Genomic DNA, 9,013 nt, shown 5'->3' on the forward strand with positions numbered 1-9,013 from the left:
CTGGGGGGTATAGTTTGGCCTAGGCTATTTTATACCCCCAGGTATAGTTTGGCCTAGGACAGTTTATCCCCTGGGAGGTATATTGTAGCCTGGCGGGTATAGTTTGGCTTAGGCTATTTTATACCCCCAGGTATAGTTTGGCCTAGGACAGTTTATCCCCTGGGGGGTATATTGTAGCCTGGGGGGTATAGTTTGGCCTAGGCTATTTTATACCCCCAGGTATAGTTTGGCCTAGGACAGTTTATCCCCTGGGAGGTATATTGTAGCCTGGGGGGTATAGTTTGGCCTAGGCTATTTTATACCCCCAGGTATAGTTTGGGCTAGGACAGTTTATCCCCTGAGAGGTATATTGTAGCCTGGGGGTATAGTTAGGCCTAGGCTATTTTATACCCCTAGGTATAGTTTGGCCTAGGACAGTTTATCCCCTGAGAGATATATTGTAGCCTGGGGGGTATAGTTCGGCCTAGGCTATTTTATACCCCCAGGTATAGTTTGGCCTAGGACAGTTTATCCCCTGGGAGGTATATTGTAGCCTGGGGGGTATAGTTTGGCCTAGGCTATTTTATACCCCCAGGTATAGTTTGGCCTAGGACAGTTTATTCCCCAGGGTATACTCTGACCTGGACCAAACTATACCCGGGTTTAATCTGGATGGAGTATACTGTGGCCTGTTACACCAGGATCGGAGGTTATGTATGCGTTAATAATACTCCCTGCCAAGGACACAACAAGAACAAAGATGTATGTAAAGACCGGGATCACCAATAAAGTAAAAAATATATTTGCGGAATTTTATTAATATTGACTGAACAATCAAAAGTTAAAAAAAATTAAAAAGCATAACGCTTTAGCATTATATCAAGCCACAATATAATATTGTTCTTCAGGCTATTTTTGGGAATTGTGCCAACTGCATATTATATTTATATAATTTGTGAGGATCACGTTATATTATGTGATTTTTGAGTTCTAATATTTATGGGATGTGTTTTATATGGATATATAGTTGTATTTACTGGTGACATTTATTGGAGGATTGGCTGAACAATATTATGTTGTGGCTTGATATAACGCTAAAGCGTTATGCTTTTTAATTGTTTTTAACTTTTGATTGTTTGTTCAGTCTATATGAATAAAATTACGCAAACATATTTTTTACCTTATTGATGATCCCTATCTTTACATACATCTTTGTTGTTGTTGTGTCCTTGGTAATTTTTTTTGTATATGTCGGGTTGAGCACCAGATCATAATATTTGGGTGCTGCGCTCCATTTCTCAAACTCGTAATACTCCCTGCCAGTGGCCGCGGCCTCGCTTCCATACACTTGTATGTAGAGAGGCCGTGCCCACTAGACGGCCTCGTCACTACACGGGGTGTGGTACATACTAGTGTATGGAGCGACACCGCACACACCAGGCCAGGATATGTATAACTCATACGTACCCTCCGGTCCCGGGTCTGAAACGGGGCAAATGCCCACAGCGCACAGTGCGAGCTCTGGGGGATTCATAAGTCTGCAGTCACACAGAGTAACTGCAGACTTATGGGTTTTGACTGGACAATGCCTTTAACATATCTCCCAACTTCTGAACAACGGAAAGAGGGATTGATCATGAGGCGCTCATAGCGAATTTTGGCCTCACCCCAATCCACGCCCTTTTACCTTTTCTTTCTCCCCTGGCAGTAGGAGTTGTCAGAGGGGCGGTGGTAGTGAGGGAAATTCAGCAGACGCCCGAGACTGCAGGGCGGAGACCCAAAATCAGGACTGTCCGCTGTATCCAGGACTGTTGGGACTTGAGATGAGTGGATGGATTCACGGCTCTCCAGTCCAGTGTCCAGATCAGTGGTACCTGGCGGCTGGACAGGAGGCCGTGAATCTCTAACCATCCGGCGTCCCCGGCGGCTTTTGATCACTCAGGGCAGCGCAACGTCATCTGTGCGACCTGCTCATCTCTAGTTGGGACCTATGGATTATTTTTTGTTCATTCATTCACAGTCGGAGCCGCCAGAACTTTCTCATCTTTATGTAGCTTCACTATACGACATCCGGCTTTTTTTGTGTCTGTAAGGCCGTGTGCACACGTTGCAGAAATATTGTGATATTTGTTTTCAGCAGATGTCCGCACCAAACTCCGCAATAACAATCTTTTCCCCACTTATCTAATCCGTTTTTGGTGCAGATGTGAAGCCGCGTTTTTATTCTGTTTTTTATAGTACAGAAAAGCTTTCATTCTGCACTTAAAAACTTATCTGCGTTTTTTTACAGGCGTTTTTTATGTGCTCCACATAGAATCATCTAGAGAAATAAAAGCACCAAAACCACACAGCGGACGCCTTTTTTTGTTAAAGTAGTTTTTATTAAGGACTTTTTTACATAAATGGGGTAAAGAAAAAGGGAAGAGACATATTATATATACACAGTAATAAAGAAGCAAACAAGAACAAAATAAAAGGAAAAAAAAGTCAAATGTAAAGAGATGAAAGATATAGGTAAAATAAAGGGTGGAAAGGGTTAAGGATGAGAAGGGGGAAGGAAAAATATATTTTATTAACCCCTTTAAAGCCCAAGACGTACTAATACGTATCTGCGAACTGGACTTAAGAGCCTGATACGTATTAGTACGTCTTTGCGATCGCGCCCACACAGCCTGATTGTCATAGCTGACACCCAGTGCTATATGCTGGGAGCGGTCCCGCACCACTCCTGGCACATTAACCCCCGCAATGCTGTGATCGAAGTCGATCGCAGCATTGCGGGGGCAAGGAGAGGTGATCGGGATACTCACCTCTCCTGCCAGCATCCAGCGATGTCACCCAATGTCGTCATGACAACATCCGGGTCACCAGACGGCAGGAAGATATTTTGGTCAAGCGCAGTGCATGACCAAAGTATCTTCTGCATCTGCAGCGCTGACAGCCTGTATAGCACAGGGATGGTGCTGCATTCCTGTGCTATACAGGCGATCAGAAAAAAAAAAAGAGAAAGTCCCATAGTGGGACAAAGAATAAAAGTAAAAAAAAAGTGTTAGAAAGTGAAAAAAACAATTGTAAAAATATAAAAAAAAATAATCCACCAAAAATAAAAATGTAATGTACCCATGAAGAAATATTATTATGAAAATAAAACAAAAAACAATAAAAGTACACATATTTGTATCGCCGCATCCGGAACGACCTGACCTATAAAACTGTCCCACTAGTTAGCCCCTTCAGTGAACACGGTAAAAAAAATAAATAAAATAAGAATAAATAAAAAACGAAGCAAAAAAACTATGCTTTATCATCATACCACCAAACAAAAAATGGAATAACACGTGATCAAAAAGACGAATATAAATAAAGATGGTACCGCTGAAAACATCATCTTGTCCCGCAAAAAACAAGCCGCCATACAGCTCCATCAGCCAAAAAATAAAAAAGTTATAGCTCTCAAAATAAAGAGAAGCAAAAAAATATTTTTTTCTATAAAATAGCTTTTATTGTGTAAAAGCACCAAAACATAGAAAAACTATATAAATGTGGTACCGCTGTAAATGTACTGACCCGAAGAATAAAGCTGCCTTATCAATTTTACCACACGCGAAACAGCATAAATTAAAAAAAAAAAAAAAAGTCCTGAATTGTTGTTTTTTGTTTATTCTGCCTCCCAAAAATCGGAATAGAAAGAGAGCAAAAAAAGTCACGTGCCTGAAAATGTCACTAATAAAAACGTCAACTCGTCCCACAAAAAACAAGCCATCACCTGACACAGTCGGCCAAAATATGGAAAAATTATAGCTCTCAAAATATGGCGATGTAAAAACTAGTCTTTGCAAAAAAAGCGTCTTTTAGCGTGTGTCAGCTGTCAATCATAAAAACCTGATATGATTCTGGTATCACTGTAATCGCACCGACCCGAAGAATAAAGTCGTCTAATCACTTATATCGCAAGAGGAACGGCGTAAAAAATAAACTCTCGGGTTAGGGTTGTGCTAGGGTTAGGGTTGGGGTTAGGGTTTAGCTAGGGTTAGGGTTGAGCTAGGGTTGTGCTAGGGTTAGGGTTGGGGTTAGGGTTGGGCTAGGGATGTGCTAGGGTTAGGGTTGGGCTAGGGTTAGGGTTGGGGTTAAGGTTGGGCTAAGGTTGGGGTTGGGCTAGGGTTAGGGTTGGGATCGTATGCACTGAGTATCGTGGGTGTTCGAGTGACATGCTTGAGTCTCCACCCCATATGCTTCGCGGCCAAAAAAACCTTGCGGGGATTGCCTGCCATGTACGAGCGATCCTCGCATGTTTTTTTTGGGAGTCTAATAACCGTGAAACATGCGGAGCGGGGACTCGAGCATGTCACTCGAGCACCCGTGATACATGGTGCATACCTGAGTACCCGATGCAAACTCAAGAAGCGAGCACTTGCGCTCAAGACTAATGACAACTTATTCAATATGATGACCTAATGTTATCAAATTCTGTGTCGTACCTCTGCATTCAAAATGTTCACTATACCCCTTGATAAAATTCGTGAGGGGTGTAGTTTCCAAAATGGGGTCACTTGTGGGGGGTTTCCACTATTTAGGCATATCAGGGGCTCTCCAAACGCAACATGGCGTCTTCTCTCGATTCCAGCCAATTTTGCGTTCAAAAAGTCACACAGTGCTCCTTCCCTTCTGAACTCTGCCGTGTGCCCAAACACTGTATTTTCCCCACATATGGGGTATTGGCGTACTCAGGAGAAATTGCAGAACAGTTTTTGGGGTTCATTTTTACCTCTTATCCTTGTGAAAATAAAAAAATTGGGGCTAAAACATCATTTTTGTGGAAAAAGTTATTTTTTTTTATTTTCACGGCTCCATGTTATAAACTTCTGTAAAGCACTTGGGGGTTCAGGGTGCTCACCACACATCTAGATAAGTTCCCTGAGGGGTCTAGTTTCCAAAATGGTGTCACTTGTGGGGGGTTTCCACTGTTTAGGCACATCAGGGGCTCTCCAAATGCAACATGGCGTCCGCTAATTATTCAAGCAAATTTTACAATCAAAAAGTCAAATGGCGCTCCTTCCCTTACGAACCCTGCCGTGCGCCCAAACCATGGTTTTCCTCCATATATGGGGTATCTGCTAACTCAGGAGAAATTGCATAACAAACTGTTTGGTGCAATTTCTCCTGTTACCCTTATGAAAATGCAAAATTGGGGGCTGAAAAACATTTTTGTGGGAAAAATGTGAAAATTTTATTTTTACGGCTCAATGTTATAAACTTCTGTGAAGCCCCTGGGGGTTCAAGGTGCTCACCACACATCTAGATAAGTTCCCTGAGGGGTCATGTTTCCAAGATGCTGTCATTTGTGGGGGGTTTCCACTGTTTAGGCACATGAGGGGCTCCCCAAACGCAACATGGCATCCGCTAATTATTCAAGCAAATTTTACATTCAAAAAGTCAAATGGTGCTCCTTCCCTTCCGAGCCCTGCCATGCGCCCAAACAGTGGTTTTCCCCCACATATGGGGTATCTGCATGCTCAGGGGAAATTGCACAACAAATTTTGGGGTCCAATTTTTCCTGTTACACCTGCAAAAATAAAAAAAATGGGCCTAAAGTAACATTTTTGTGAAAAAAGTTAAATGTTAATTATTTTCTTCCACATTCCAAAAATTCATGTGAAGCACCTGAAGGGTTAATAAACTTCTTGAATGTGGTTTTGAGCACCTTGAGGGGTGCAGTTTTTAGAATGGTGTCACTTTTGGGTATTTTCTGTCATAAAGACCCCTCAAAGTGACTTCAAATGTGATGTGGTCCCTAAAAAAATGTTTTGTAAATTTTGTTGGAAAAATGAGAAATCGCTGGTCAACTTTTAACCCTTATAGCTCCCTAATAAAAAAAAATGATAGTTCCAAAATTGTGCTGATGTAAAGTAGACATGTGGAAAATGTTATTTATTAACTATTTTGTGTGACATATCTCTCTGATTTAAGGGCATAAAAATTCAAATGTTGAAAATTGCAAAATTTTTGAAATTTTCACCAAATTTCAATTTTTTCACAAATAAACGCAAGTGATATCAAAGAAATTTTACCACTATCATGAAGTACAATATGTCACGAAAAAACATTCTCAGAATCAGGGGGATCCGTTGAAGCGTTCCAGAGTAATTACCTCATAAAGTGACAGTGGTCAGAATTGTAAAAATTGGCCTGGTCATTAATATGCAAACCACCTTGGGTTGTAAAGGGGTTAAGGAAAATGGGAAAAAGGGAGAAAAAAAAATTAAAGGGATAGAAGGAAAATGAAAAAGATTGGTATGTACAGGATAGGCAAAGGAAAGGGGTTATGATACACATATACGATACCTTATATATAAAACATTTAATAGGGGGGAAGAAAAGGAACGGGAAAGGCAAGGAAAGAAAAGGGGAAGGAAGAACGCCTGTAAAACAGGTGGAGAGACAGGAATATAGAGAAATACTAACTTCTAAATAATGTAAAATACTGTTTGAATTGTAAGAGCGGGTGCTGTTCTCATGAAATCACATCCACTTTGCTTGGACAGTTAAACACAGCAAAATTTGTATGCAAAAAAAGCAGCATTTACTCTACAAGTGAACACGGTCTAAATTTTAAAGCAAAGTGGACATGATTCCATGAAATCTCCGCTCTGTGGTCTGAAGACGCTGCTGAACTCTCCGGTTTTGGTGCATTTTTTCTCTATAATCTCCTTCTGAAAAAAAAATGCACAAAGAAAAAAATGCCGCTGAATTTTTAAGAGTAGAATCAAAACTTTTCTGTACTATTAAAAAGCGTTAAAAACTCTGCTTCATATCTGTACCGTAATCGCATCAAATAAGAGGGAAAACGCATAGAAGAAAAGCAGCAAACACACAATAATCAGAGAAGATTGTTACTGCGTTGTGTGGTGCGAACACCTACAGACAAAAAGCAGCAGAAAGAACGCAGCATTTACGCTACTTATGAACACGGCCTCAGCATTACAGTTTTATTATATTTTTTATGGGTTTAGTAGAGAAAAAAAAATCAATCACGCCAATTTTTTACGTCATTTACTGATCCCGTAAATAATCTGATCACTGTGTTGTGAGGGTCGTTACGATTACAGGGACATCAAATATGTCCGTGTTATGTGCTGATTTGTGATGCTCATTATTTTAAAAAATATGCATTAAAATGACAATATGTCTTTCATTATCATGTGTTTTTCATTATTTTTTAACAATTTTATAGGATGAAAAAAATCTCTTATTCTCCCTGTAGAATAAAAATACATACCGTCCATTGTACACAGCAGTGTATTTCAATCAGTATCATCTGCCTGAAGGCCGAGCCTGCAATACAGATCAGTGACATCATTAGAACTTGTGGTTCAGCAGCTTAAAGCCCCTTATCTGTAATGTAAAGGTTGTGGGCACAAGACCTGGAATGAGTCGCAGAATTTTTTTTTTGTATTTGCTAATTAATTTTAATACTTATATAGGAACAAAAAAAAGTTTTCTTCACCTCAGGATACAGGCAACATAAAAATATATTGTTATATATACAATGTATTTCTAAGAATATTTATACTCTGCTTCTGGGTGCATTGCCTGCAATAGAGGTCAAGATAACCAAGTTCTCCTATCTATAACATTGTGGGGTATGCCTTGTTGGTAGAGCACCAGCCGATGAACACTAAGATGAACACAGAGATGTGAGTTTGATTCCCACCAGATCACAGGAGGCAGAAGAAGTAAATATACCATTTAATTTATGCAGCGAGCAGCCCCGCCCCCGGAGAATAATTTAATTTATGCAGCGAGCAACCCCGCCCCTGAGAAGAATGTAATTTATGCACTGAGAAGCCCCGCCCTGGGAAAAGCTACAGGAGCGATGAAAACGTCGTCGGAGAGGTGAGTATAAAAGTCTGGAGAACAGCGGAGATGTGATGGAATGGGATGCGGGATTGAGCCCTCAAATCGGGACAGTCCCGCTGAATCCGGGACAGTTGTGAGTTATACCTTTAATAACACCACATACTAAAGTTTAAAGACAGTCAGATGTGTTTTCAGTTTCTGGAGTTAAAAAAGAGATGGGTCAGTATAAGACTACGTTCCAGAGATCAGCTTTTGGTGCATTTTTGATGCTGCATATTTTGCTGCATCAAAAACGAAGCATCTTACAAATCCAGCAAAGTGGATGGGATTTATAGAAATCTCCTGCCCACTGTGCTTTTATTTTACTCAATGTAACCTCACCTGTGGTGCGTGTTAGAAATAAGCAGCCGGACATTTTCTCTTGCAGGTACGCTGAGTTTTGTGTGTAAATATTTCCTATAAAGTTGCATTACATGCAGAAAATCAGGTAAATTCACACATGCGTCTTTAGTGCGTGTCCGCGGCAGAAATGCATCAATCACATATGTAATCCGCACATAAGAATCTCAACCAGGAAGTATCAAAAACAATGCAGCTTTATTTAAAATATGACCCAGTAAGAAGGGACAAAAAACTCAGCGCACCCGCAAGAGAAATTGATCTTTGTGGATTTGAGGAAATTTCTGCTTCATTTCTGCATCCTGGGCACATAGCCTAAGAGTGAAACAGCTCTGAAAACCCGCTAAAAAACTTCAGTATGAACACAACCTAAAAAAGTATGTCACCCCCTTACGCCTGATAGTTGAATAGTGTGTAGAAATGACCAGACCTAGGATCACTTATCAGCAGTACAACAGATCCTAATGTTAAGCCTGAGGAGCTCTGCAGTAATCAGAGCTGTGATCCAGGAGCTGCCACAGAAGGTCTGCTACTAGATAACAACCATCTCCATGTGGTAGAGCCAGCTACACGCAAGAGCGGCCTGCAACACACGTGACCAAGAAAAGCCAATCAGCCACAAGGTCGCAAAGAATCGTGCTGAAGCAGAAATGTAAAAGCGGCCCTGATTGTGTGCCCGCGACACCGGCAGTGCGGTCATAGGAAGTCGCCGGAAGTTGGTCTCTCCTTTCCCCCCTGTTCGCGCTGCAGTTGCCGGTGGCCACTCTGCAGACTTCAT

Source organism: Phyllobates terribilis, unplaced genomic scaffold, assembly GCF_046119375.1.
Source record: "Phyllobates terribilis strain yellow unplaced genomic scaffold, ASM4611937v1 Scaffold_8__6_contigs__length_399053987, whole genome shotgun sequence".
In the NCBI taxonomy this organism is placed as follows: Eukaryota; Metazoa; Chordata; class Amphibia; order Anura; family Dendrobatidae; genus Phyllobates; species Phyllobates terribilis.